We start from the raw sequence: 13,176 nt of genomic DNA, 5'->3' as shown, positions 1-13,176 counted from the left end.
AGGCAGGAGAATGGCGTGAACCTGGGAGGCGGAGCTTGTAGTGAGCCGATATCACGCCACTGCACTCCAGCCTGGGCAACAGAGCAAAACTCCATCTCAAAAAATAAATAAATAAAAACTTATAATACTGGACCCCATGGAGCAACTCCCACTGGACAAGCTCATTTGGGACCCATGGGTGAACGGTGGCAGGAAGATGTCACTCACACCACACCGAGAGCCATTCCTGGACCACCCGAACCCTAAACAACCTGGCTCATTGCGGCCATGGGATTCCAGGCTGAGAACATCTCAGTGTGAACAATGGAAAAGAAATCACCTATCCCATGGCACATACGTCATTTGAGAACACAGGAAATAACAGAATAGGAAGCTCTCCACCATCAGAGCACCGTCCCTTCCTCCTGACGTTCCCACTTATCTCTCCCCTCTGCCAAAGTTTCCACCTTCCCAGCAAAACCAAAGAGGCCTCCAAGCAAACCAGTATTTCCTTCTTGTCATTTTCAGCTACCCAAGCAGGGCCAGAAGTCAGAGAAAAGCAGTTAAGATTCTCCTTCCCCCCAAGATAGCAGGACCAGGAAGTAAGAAGTGGGCTGGGGACAGGATGGGAATGTTGTGGGCCCCTTGTCTCTTCAGTTTGCTGCCGTTTTTAAATCCACTTTGGGGATGAGGTTCCCCCAGGTGTCAATACTGAATCTCCTTCCACTTAATGCCAGTTTGCAACCCCAGAGAGAGGGTCCCTGTGGGCCCCGCTTGTGCTCCTTCAGAGTCTGTCTTCCCCACCTTGCTGCCATCCACTCTCTGGAAGTGCTAGCCCTGTGAGTGTAGACGCCTTCCCCACGCCTGGCTTCCACTGGCCTCGGAGAAGGCCAGAATTATTTCTGGCTCATGTCCTGCAGTAGAGCTTGACATCTCTAATCTAGAAGCCAGGGCTCCAAGGCTCAGCGAGATGGGCTGGGTCAAGGGACCATAGAGAAGGGGTTCCAGGTACCAAGGAAAACTCACAAAGAAAGCTCCCTCCTGTGTCCACCTAGGCCGGGCCTCAGGAGCCATGCAGCCCTAGGTGCAGGCCGGGCAACCTTGGCTTGTTCATCTCCCTTTGCAGTCAGTGGCCTCCTTTTGGGAGAAGCTTCTTCTTCGCATGGAATGACAGCCATGGAGGGTGGGTAGCAGGCCTGAGCAGGGTAGGCTTTTTAGTGGCAGCCCAGAGAGGAGGAACAGGCAGTGGGGGGCTTTCCAGCTCCACTGTCCAGGTTAGGCCACTGAGGCTGCAAAGAGATTGAGTAGCATCCCCAATGATATCTGGAGAGGAATGGATGGCAAAGATTTGCTGTTTACCCCATCCCAGGCTGCCCCCCACACACCCAGCCACTTCCCAGTTTTCTGCTTTGTCCCCTTCTTAGGTTCTGAAGTTATCCTGTTTTATACCTGTCACTACCACTGCAACAGGGACCTTGCCTCCCCAACAGCCACACAGTCCTCGCACCCAGTAGGCCCTCAATCAATATTTGTTTGTAAGATACAATAAAGCTTTCTGAGTTTCTCTTCAAAGGGTTTAGCCTGTTAACTTCCTTATCCTGGCCGGGCACGGTGGCTTACGCCTGTAATCCCAGCACTTTGGGAGGCTGAGGCAGGCAGATCACGAGGTCAGGAGATCAAGACCATCCTGGCTAACACGGTGAAACCACGTCTCTACTAAAAATACAAAAAGTTAGCCGGGCATGATGGCAGGCATCTGTAGTCCGAGCTACTTGGGAGGCTGAGGCAGGAGAATGGCCTGAACCTGGGAGGGGGAGCTTGCAGTGAGCCGAGATTGTGCCACTGCACTCCAGCCTGGGCGACAGAGTGAGATTCCATCTCAAAAAAAAAAAAAAACTTCCTTATCCTTTGTTCTGAAACTCAACTTTCTTGTTCTCCCTTGCCCCTAGTTACCGTAAACAGCCTACCACTTCCCATCAGCTCTAATCAATAACTCACATCTGTTCCCTTGGTTACCTGCACCCATTGTTCCCCCGAAACTGCACATCTCACACAATTCACCTCCGTACCTCACGTCCCCCTCCCCTGCTATATTTAGGAAAATATGTACAAGTAGCCAATTGGGTCAGCTCAGATTGTGCAGTCTGATCCCAGCCCATGGGGGAGTGGCACAGAGATAGGGACTGCTTTAAGGATAAAAACCCCCTGGTCTCCTTTGTTCTGTGTGCACTTGCGATCTTGATTGACACCAGTGACACCCTTCTGCAGAAGTAAATTGCCTTGCTGAGGGCATTAAACTTTTGCCTGAGTGCTGTTTTTACTCGTGGCACCAAGCGTTTATTCCTGGAGTATTTTATATCCAACATGTGGAATTGGTGAGATGGGATTCAAGCCCGAGGTGTGTCTGCAGAGCATTGGAAGTACAGCTCTGGGTCCCTGAGGCTGCCCAGCAGAGCAGGCTTGGGGACCCACAGTGGGAGTGGATGCCTACTGTGACTCTCAGCAAGGCTGGTGGGACTGTCACTGACTAAGCTTATTTGCTCATCCAGTCTTGGGGATCCTGAGCTCCCTACAGGGCAAGATTGGTGGGTTCACAGCTGCCTCCGAGGGTTTCCTCAGCAACCTCAAAGAAGACTCTGCTCCTTACTTGCCAGCACCTATTACTAAAGAACGGGGGGCAGAGAGAATGGGGTAGTTATGGTGACAGGGGTAAGGAGAAGGCAAAGAGTTTTCCATTTTCAGTGATGGTCGTGGTGGCGGACACATGGCCCAGGGCACCATCTCTTCCTCCTGTCTGTCCCCTGCTTCCTCTGCCCTGCCACCTCTCCCTTCCTCCCCACCCAGCTCGCTGCAGTCCTCTCCTCCACCTTTCCAAGGTAGATGCAGCTTGCTGCTCTCCTGATGCCCCCACTAAGGCTGTGGCTTCTGGTCCCCGCTGACTTCTTGGACTTTATTTCCCTGGCCCCCTCCCCCACCTCCTTTCTGTTTGTCCCAGCCCCACCCCCAACTCCCTCTCCCCCAGTTCTTCCTTTGCCATTCCTAATCCCCCCATCCTGATTCCTCTTCTAGGTTTTCTCTGAGTTATCTTTTTATACACTTGCTAGTATCTGTTCCCTTTTCCCCCAGACCTCCTCCTGTGCAACATGGAATGATGAACATCTACAAACAGGAATCTCACTCCTGGCCTAGCCAGGACTCGGGTTTTGTGAAGGGGTGTCAGGCAGTAGAAAAAGCAAACCTCACCAAACCAACACCCAGTCTAGAGACTGATCTAAGTGCCACTCAAAACACGTTTCCTCCCTTTACTTTCCTATATCCCGAGAATTCTTCCTGAAAAAGGTGGCCCCTGAGAGCCATCTAGAAGCATCACGGGGTGGAAGGGCAAGGGTCCTGAGAGCTGGTCTTGCTGTCCCTTCTTCCCAGTTTTCTTGAAGAAGCAGAGCTCCAGAGAAGAGGTAGGGCCTGTGGGGCGTTTGAGTTACACTCCAAGTCTAATTCCCAGTCCAGCAATCCTGCCCCCAGAGGCTCCCTTCATCTGTCCACTTGGCCAAGGAAGGGGCGGGTCACCCCACATCCCCTGCCTGGCTGCAGAAGACAACCATCAGAATGGTGTCCATGTAGCCGGGGCCCCAGAACCATGTCGGCATGGAAAGGGCCCAATTAGCTGGAGCCCTTTAGCCTCAAGAAGAGTGTGAGGGACCCAGCATCCTCCTGAAACCTAAACCGAATTCTGGACTGAGCCATTTTCACTGTCTGTGCCCTAGAAGATTGTGAAGGCCTTGAAATGGGTCTTTCTGCTTCTTCATCTTCTGAGGCTCAAGCCTCAGACTCCGTGGGTCCCACCCCGCTGGGCACTGCTCTTCCCTCCCTTAGAAAACTATCACAGGCCCTGACTATCCCTTTTGCCAATCAAGTGAATGTCACCTCCTCAGGGAAGCCCTCCCTGAGCACCCTATCTGCAGTAGGGTCACCTGCATCTCCCACCCTCACTTTTCCTGGTGTTTGTTTCCTATCCCCTATCTCTATGGAGAGTTTTCTGCAATGATAGTCTCTCTCACCCACCCGAGGGCCAGCGTGTCTGTCTTCTCTGTCCATGCACACAGGAGATGGTCAATGTTCACTTGTTGGCATCAATGTTCACTTGTTGGCATCAATGAAACAGGAAGTCCCCTGCGGGCTGGGATTGGGAGCCCTTCACCCCAGGTGAGGAAGGAGCCTTGAGGAAGGGGAGAGGACCCGAGTGAGTGCCCTCTCCCTACCCCGAGGGTCAGCCCCGGGCAGGGCTGGTCACTGCACCTTGGGACGTTGTGGGCAGCAAGCCACCCAGGTGCCAAGGCAAGAGACCAAGGGCACAAGCTGTTCCAGTATAATAAAATATGTAGAATAAGAATAGTTATACTAGAAATAGATTATAGATATGATTATATATGAATATCATTAATCATTAGTTTGTAACATTACTCTTTATCCCAATATTATAATCTTTGTTCTACAATTATAACCTAGGAAAAACCAGGCCATACAGAGATAGGAGCTGAAGGGACACAGTGAGAAGTGACCAGAAGGCAAATGTGAGCCCTCTGTTATGCCTGGCCAGGACCACTAGAGGGCTCCCTGGTCTAGCGGTAACGCCAACGCTTGTGGAAGCGCTGACTTCCACAATTCTGCAGGAGGACTTCCACTCCTTGTGGAAGGCCTGACATCAGTCAGTCCCGCCCGCAGCCATCCGGAGGCCTAACCATCTCCCTGTGATGCCGTGCTTCAGCGGTCACGCTCCTGGTCCGCTTTCATGTTCCACTCTGTACACCTGGCTCCGCCTTTTAGATAGCAGTAGCAGAATTAGTGAAAGTACTAAAAGTCTTTGAAATGCATAGAAGAAATAATGGCATAAGCTGTCCCCTCTCTCTCTCTCTCTGCCTCGGTTGCCAAACAGGGAAGGGCCCCCCATGTCCGGTGGACACGTGACTCACATGACCTTATCAATCACTGGAGATGACTCACACTCCTTACCCTGCCCCTTTTGCCTTGTATCCAATAAATAACAGTGCAGCCAGGCATTCCGGGCCACAACGGGTCTCCGCATCTAGGTGGTAGTGGTTCCCCGGGCCCAGCTGTTTTTTTCTTCTGTCTCTTTGTCCTGTATCTTTATTTCTACAATCTCTCGTCTCCGCAAACGAGGAGAAAAACCCACAGATCCAGTAGGGCTGGACCCTACACGACGCCTCTCCCCCTGTGCCCTTGACGGGTGGCCCGCGGGGGACGCGACTGCACTTGGTCCGCTGTGGTCCTGGAGCAGCCACGTCCTGGCGGGCGGCACTTAGGAAGGACAAACTCCAAAACCCAGGGCTCCAAAGGACCAGTGCATGGGAAGGTCGGGAGGCTCAGGGGAGTGACCCCGTGTCTGGGCCAGCGCTTTCAGGCCCCTGTGGACGAAATGGAGAGGGCCCGGGTGAGGCCTCTGGAGGCGCTGAACGGGGCCAGGAGCCGCCGGACCCACAGAGGGCGCCGGTCCCTGTGGGCGCAGCAGCTCCTGGAGGGAGGTGGCCCCGGCCGCCCTCAGAAATCAGGCTCAGCCGGGGGGTCCCTAGCTCGGCCTCCCAGGCCGGGATCTCTGCCCAGGCTGGGCGGGGCTGATGGCCGTTGGAAGCCCCTCCCCCCGCCGCTCACCGCCTTCTGGCCCCGCCCCCGTCTCCATGGAGACCCGACGCCGCCGGACCGCCTGTTAGCTGCTGCTCTGGAGCCTGGGGGCTTGACCAGGCTGTCCCCCGACTCAAGACACCGGGTTGCCGGTCCACACCTCCACTCCCGGGCCACTTCCCCGCGGGGCGGGCAGTAGGGCAGTGAGGGGTGGGAATCTTGTAACCAGAGAAGGGAACTGCCCCCAGGCCCAGAGAGTTTGGAGCCTGGGGTACTGTCAGCAACAGACCAGGACTCCCGCAGCTGGGCCCTCCCCTAGAGTGTTCCTGCAGCAGGGCTCTCCTCCCAAGGGGCTGTGAATGTTTCCCCGGGGTGGGGCTGAAGCCAGAACCCAGAGGTTTGCCCCTGGGGCACGGATTCCCCAGGTCATTCGCCTCCCACGGGCTGCAGTGAAGGAGGCTCTGAGGGGAGGATGGTCGGCTTTTCCCCTGCAAGGATATGAGTCCCAGGGAAGGCATTTCTGCTCTGGGGACTGCCTCCCTCCCCTATATCAGAGCCAGCCCTCAAAAGCTTGGCCAAGCTGACCACTGTCTGTGATCTCTGCCAGAGAGGCTGAAAGAAAATCCAGCCCCACCTGTGGCCCCTTCCCACCTCAGGCTATATGACAGTATGACACCCCACCTATTTTTTTTCGTTTCCACTGGAAACACTAGTAAAACAATTTTTCACCCTCTACCCCAGGGAGCAACCCCCCACTAAACCAGCTGACTTGTGACCCCTGGGTCAATTTTGGCCAGAAGATGCTGCTGACACCATACAGAGAGCCTGGGCACCTGGGCCCCCTACAAGCCTCGTCATGGTGTCAGTGGGATTTCAGGCCCCATACATCTCCCTATCAGTATTTCCCCCACACAAAAATACACATGTAATTATCCCATGGCCACGTACCTAACCCTGGGGTACAGGAAAAGTGCAGAGGAAGAAGGGCTCCGTCATTGGAGCACAGTCTCTTCCTCCTGGGGGTCCCACCTGTTCTTCCCCATCTGACAAAGTCCACCTTCCCCGTGGAACCAAAGAGGGCTCAAAGGGAGCCGGCTGTTCACACTTTTTAATTTTCAGCTGCCTGAGGAGGGCCAGAAGTCAGGGCAGAAGACCACCATTCCTTCCCCAGAACTCTTCCTGGGCCTGGGGGTGCCAGTGCCCCGCCATGGACATATGGAGCTTCCAAGTCATTCTCTATTCCATGGTGGCCGGGCCCTGCCCTTCTACTCAGGGAACCCTACAGACCTCAATAATAAAACTATCACAAGAAAATACCATGCCTCACCATTTTTCCCCTTCAACTTGAAAGACTGATTAAAAAGTTACTAACAATAGACCCCAGGGAGCGGCCCCCTACTGGAACAACTGATGAGGGACCCATGGGAGAACAGTGGTCAGGAGATGCCACTGATACCATATGAAGAGCCACTCCTGGACCACGCGAGCCACAAACTCAGCTCATGATGGTCATGGGATTCCAGGCTGAGAATATCTCTGTGTCAATAGTAGAAAGAAAATTCAACTATCCCATGGCCCCCTACCTCATTTTAAAGCATCCAAAACAAAAGAGGAAGCACTCTACCATCAGAGAACTGTCCCTTCCTCCTGGGGTTCCCACCTGTCTTTCCCTTTCCACCAAAGTTTCCACCTTCCCGCTCCCACTGAAATGGACTCACAGCGAGCCAGCTTGTCACACTTTTAACATTCAGCTGCCCAAGGAGAGCCAGAAGTCAGGGCAGAAGACCACCATTCCTGCCAGTGCACCTGCTGGCCTGCAGAGGAAGCCAGACAGTTTTAGTGAAGCCCCCAGCATGACCCTGTGGCCTCCCCCTCCACCCAGAGCACCAGAAGCAGTGGCAGAGACCCAGAAACGTCCCTGGCCCAACGAGAACCATCGCAGGAAGCCAGTTCCAAGAAACCAGGGCTCACCAAGAAACCAGGGCTGCCGCAGGGCTGCCAGAAGATGACTTTCATTTCTGCTAAGATTCTGTCACTTGAGCCCAGCGCAGAACATTCCAACCAATAAAATCGCCCCAAAGAAGTAGTTGGATGGCAGTAGTGAAGACAAAAATCAAGTAGGTGGGGTAGTCAAACCACACTTCCTGCGTTTTATGGCATTTATTATGCCTTTATTAGTATTATTTTAACTGGCAAGTCATGCTTGTCCATTTATGGGATACAATGTGAGGATTCGATAGATGTGTGCACCGTGGAATGAGGAAATCCTGCTACTTAGCATCTCCACCACCTCAGAGAGACCAATTCCACATGATGTCCCGGAAGTGTTGATCTGAAAAAGTTGACCCCATAGAAGTAGCAAGTAGGTCGATGTTGAACTGGGGCCAGGGATTGACAGAGGGAATGGGGGGTTGTCGGTTAAAGGACCAAAGTCTGGACAGGAGGAAGAAGTTTTGACATCTAGTACACAGCAGGGTGACCAGATCAATGAGAATGTGTTGCATTTTGCCAAACACCTGACAGAGTCCGTGTCAAATGTGTCCCTGCATTTAGATTGGAGAGGATGAAGGCCCTGAGGTCCAAGAACATTGAAACCTGAGAGTGGATGGCAACAGCTGCGGGGAGGAGCCTAGTGAGACGCCCACGCTGCCACGTGCCTAGCACCACTGGAGCCTGCAGCACTTCTCCCCTGCCCTGCTCTATTTTATCTTTTTTAATAAAGATGGTTCCTGATAAATGACCGTTTCCTGCAAATCTTGTAGTAGCATTGGAAAGGTGGCAGGTGGGTCACAGACACTCTGCTGCTTTGCGCCCTCCCTGCACAGAATGGGGGCTGTGCAAACCCCAGTTTAGGCGGCATGCAGTCATATGATCCTCTCAGTTACTCAGAAAAATTGAAAGAAAAAGAGACCTCAGGGAAGTATCAGGATGACCCCACCCACAGCAAATCATTACCAGTGGCTCTGAAGGGCTGAGGCTCTGAGCGGGTGCAGGGCAGAGTCCCACACATTGTGCATGGCCTCCCCACACTCACACTGCCTGGTGAACATTTTCAGAAGGACCAGTGGCCCCTTCAGGTCCCGTCTGCCTGTGTTAATCATGCTGAGAGGTTCCCAGGAGGATCCCAAAGTCCTGGGAACCAGGCTGTACTAGGGTCAGAGTGACAGGGGTGTGGTCCCCAAAGCGCCTTAGGTGGCCACTTGTGCTGCTGGGCTCCTGGCTGTCTAGTGTGGCATTGGCCTTTCTGCTGCGATGGTTTCCCCTTTTGCTAAAAGTGGCGCGGAGCCATCCCCCTCAGAGGCCTGATGGAGGAGTGAGCCTTCATCCAGGCCCAGGTTGAAGGGGTGCTTCTGGGTGAAGCAGGTGTCTTGGGGGTCTGGGGACGGTTGATGGCAAAACACAGCAGCAGCCCAGAGGGATGGAGGGGGTGATGGGAATGGGGGCTTTCATAAGGCAGGTTCCAGTTTCCCAGGAACCCAGTGTTTCCATGTCAGGCAGTGAATCTATGGGTGCAGATGCCCCATCAACACCTATCAGGGAGCTTCCTCATGGGTTCCTAAGGGGCCTGATGAAGGTCCAGAAGGCCCCGCCCATGTGCATGGCCAGTGGCTTGGTGTGCACAGCCTTGAACATACAGTGACCCTGCCCACTACTGATGGTGGTCAGGGACTATCCTGGAGTTCAACCAGTCATATAAGATTCTCCTTCCCCAACAAAAAGCAGGAAAGGGAAACAAGAAGTGGGCTGGGGCAAGCATGGGAGTGTTGTGGAGCCCCTTGTCTCCCCAGTGTGCCGCTGTCCTTTAAATCCACTTTGGGGTTGAGGGTTCCCCAGGTGTCAATACTGAATCTCCCTCCACCCAGTGCCAGTTTGCAACCCCAGAGACAGGGTCCCTGTGGGTCCTGTTTGAGCTCCCCACCAAGGGCCCCTCAGAGTCTGTGCCTCCAACTTGCTGCCGTGCCCCCTCTGAAGAAGAGGAGTCTTCCCCAGGCCTGGCTTTCACTGGCATCGGACAAGTTGTTTCTGGCCTGTGCCCTGTGGTAGACCTTGACATCTCTTCTCCAGAAGCCTGGGCTCCAGGCTCAGCGAGCTGGGCTGAGTCAAGACACCATAGGGAAGGGGCTCCAGGCAACAGGGCAAAACCCACAGACAAATCTCCTTCCAGTGTCCACCCAGACCTGGCCTAAGGAGCCATGTGGCCCCAAGTGCAGGCCAGGCTACCTTGGCTTATTCATCTCCTTTTGTGGCCAGTGGTCTCCTTTTAGAGGGACATTCTTCTCAGGAGGAATCGAGAGCCATAGAGGGTGGGGAGCAGGCCTGAGGAGGGCAGACTCCCTAGAGACAGCCCAGAGAGCAGGGAAGCTCAAACTCCACCATCCAGCTGAGGACACTGAGGCCGAACAGAGATCAGGTAGCATTTCCCATGATATCTGGACAGGAACGGATGTCTAAGATCTGCTGTTTACCCCATCCCAGGCTGCACCGCACCTGCCCAGCCACTTCCCATTTCTCTGCTTTGTCCCCCTTCTCAGGTTCTGAAATCATCCTGCTTTACACCTGTCACTCCCACTGAAGCAGGGACCTTGCCCCTCCCACAGCCACACAGGCCTCGCACCCAGTAGGCCCTCAATCAATATTTGTGGAATCAGTGAGATGGGATTCAAGCCCGAGATGTGTCTGCAGAGCATTGGAAGTGCAGCCCTGGGTCCGAGAGGCCACCCAGTAGAGCAGGCCTGGGGACCCGCAGGGGCAGTGGACGCCTACTGTGACTCTGGGGAAGGTTGGTGGAACTGTCACTCACTAAGCTTATTTCGTCATCCAATCTTGAGGATCCTGAGCTCCCTACTTGGCAAGGCTGGTGGGTTCACAGCTACCTCCAAAGGTTTCCTGGGCAAACTCAAATCAGACTGCTCCTTACTTGCCAGCACCTATTACTAAAGAAGGGGGAGCAGAAAGAATGGGGGTGTCATAGTGACAGGGGTATGGAGAAGGCAAAGAATTTTCCACTTCTGGCGATGGTAGCGGTGGCAGCCACCTGGCCCAGGGCACCATCTCTTTTCTCCTGTCTGTCCCCTGCTTCCTCTGCCCTGCCACTTCCCCCTTCGTCCCCACCCCGCTCACTGCAGTCTTCTCTCCATCTTTCCAAGGTAGATGCAGCTTGCTACTCTCCTGATGCCCCCACTAAGGCTGTGGCTTCTGGTGCCCGCTGACCTCTTGGACTTTATTTCCCTGGCCCCTCCCCCACCTCCTTTCTGTTTGTCCCAGCCCCGCCCCCAACTCCCTCTCCCCCAGCTCCTCCTTTGCCATTCATAATCCCCCCATCTTCATTCCTCTTCTAGGTTTTCTCTGGCTAAATTATCTTTTATACACTTGCTAATATCTGTCTCCTTTCCCCTAGACTTCCTGTGCAACACGGAATGATGAAAATCTAGACACAGGAATCTCACTCTTGGCCTAGCCAGGACCCAGGTTTTGTGAAGGGGTATGGGGCAGGAGAAAAAGCAAATCCCACCAAACCAACACCCAGTCTAGAGCCTGATCTAAGTGCCACTCAAAACACGTTTCCTCCCTTTACTTTCCTATATCCTGAGAATTCTTCCTGAAAAAGGTGGCCCCTGAGAACTGTCTAAAAGCATCACAGGGTGGAAGGGCAAGGGTCCTGAGAGTTGGTCTTGCCATCCCTTTGTCTCCAGTTTTCTTGAAGAAGTCGAGCTCCAGAGAAGAGGCGGGGCCTGTGGGGCATTTTGATTACACTGCAACTCTAATTCCCAGTCTAGCAATCCTGCCCCCAGAGGCTCCCTTAATCTGTCCACTTGGCCAAGGAAGGGGCAGGTTGGCCCACCACCGCTGCCTGGCTGCAGACAACATCAGAAGGGTGTCCATGTAGCCGGGGCCCCAGAACCATGTCTGCATGGAAAGGGCCCAAGGAGCTGGAGACCTTTAGCCTCAAGAAGAGCATGAGGCACCCAGCACCCTTCTGAAACCTAAACTGAATTCTGGCCTGAGCCATTTTCACCGTCTGTGCCCTAGAAGCTTGTGAGGCCTCGAAGTGGGTCTTCCTGTTTCCCTGTCTTCTGAGGCCCAGGCCTTTCTCAGAGCCTCCATGGGTCCCACCCCTGTACCCATCACATGGTGTCTGGGCCCTGCATGCCTGGCTCACACCCCTCACCCTGCTGCCCTATTTCCATCCCTGAAACAGTCCACTGGACACTGCCATTCCCTCTCTTAAAAGACTTTCACAGGCCCTGACCGTCCCTTGGTCAATCTAGTGAATGTCACCCCCTCAAAGAAACCCTCCCTGAGCACCCCATCTGCAGTAGGGTCATCCCCATCTTCCATCTTCACTTTTCCTGGTGTCTCCTTCCTGGCCCCTATCTCTATGGGAGTTTTCTTCAGATAGACTAGACTCCCTCGCCCACCTGGGGGGCCAGCGTGTCTGTCTTCTCTGTCCCTGCACACCAGAGATGATCAATGATCAGTTGTTGACATCAGTGAAACAGGAAGGCCCCTGAGGTGCTGGGAGCCGTTCACTGCTGGTGACAAGGAGCCTTGAGGAAGTGGAGAGGACCCGAGTTAGTATCCTCTCCCCACCCAGGGGGTCAGCTCCTGGCAGCTCGTGGCTCTGTGGCTTGAGGCGCCTCTCCCCTGTGCCCTTGACGGGTGGCCTGCAGGGGACGCGGCCGCACTCTGTCCGCTGTGGTCCTGGAGCAGCCGCGTCCGGGCGAGCGGCACTTAGGAAGGACAAACTCCAAAACCCAGGGCTCCAAAGGACCCATGGGAAGGTCGGGAGGCTCAGGAGAGTGACCCCGCGTCTGGGCCAGCGCTTTGAGGCCCCTGTGGACCCAGCGGAGAGGGCCCGGGTGAGGCCTCTGGAGGCGCTGAGCGGGGCCGGGAGCCGCGGGACCCGCAGAGGGCGCCCGTCCGCGTGGGGGCAGCAGCGTCTGGAGGGAGGTGGCCCCAGCCGCCCTCAGAAATCAGGCTCAGCTCGGGGGTCCCTGGCTCCGCCTCCCAGGCCCTCCGTCTCTTTGCCCAGGCTGGGCGGGGCTGATGGCCGTTGGAAGCCCCGCCCCCCGCCGCTCACCACCTTGTGGCCCCCGCTTCCATCTCCATGGAGACCCGACGCCACTGGACAGCCTGTCAGCGGCTGCTCTGGAGCCTGGGGCCTGCTCCGTGCGCCCTGTCTGCCCTCCGCGGGCCGTGCTGTCCAGGCTGGCCCAACAGCCTGACTCGAGACACCGGGATGCCTGTCCACGCCTCCACTCCCGGGCCACTTCCCCGTGGGGCGGGCAGTGGGGCAGGGCAGGGCGGGCAGTGAGGCAGGGCGGGGTGGGAATCTGCTGCAACCAGGGAAGGGAATTGCCCCCAGGCGAAGAGAGTTTGGAGCCTGGGGTACTGTCACCAACAGCCCAGGACCCCGCAGCTGGGCCCTCCGCTAGAGTCTTCCTGCAGCAGGGCTCTCCTCCCGAAAGGCTGTGAATGTTTCTCCGAGGCGGGGCTAAGCTACAGCCCAGAGGTTTGCCCTGGGCAAGGATCCCCCAGGTCACTCGCCTCCCACGGGCT

General features: G+C 55.2%; 1 long non-coding RNA gene across 1 annotated transcript; it reads right to left on the bottom strand.

The window, feature by feature from the left end:
• Positions 1-1,919: 1,919 nt before the first annotated feature.
• LOC129471293 (uncharacterized) lies at positions 1,920-5,514 on the bottom strand. The gene is made up of 3 exons (XR_008653542.2): positions 4,990-5,514; positions 4,042-4,195; positions 1,920-2,642 (listed from the first exon to the last, which is right to left on the bottom strand). It is a non-coding gene; the product is annotated as an uncharacterized lncRNA (long non-coding RNA).
• Positions 5,515-13,176: the final 7,662 nt, after the last annotated feature.

This window comes from Symphalangus syndactylus, chromosome 21 (assembly GCF_028878055.3).
Source record: "Symphalangus syndactylus isolate Jambi chromosome 21, NHGRI_mSymSyn1-v2.1_pri, whole genome shotgun sequence".
Classification (NCBI taxonomy): domain Eukaryota; kingdom Metazoa; phylum Chordata; class Mammalia; order Primates; family Hylobatidae; genus Symphalangus; species Symphalangus syndactylus.
The sequence above is the reverse complement of the archived record's forward strand: the minus strand, read 5'-3'. Positions and strand labels throughout refer to the sequence as shown.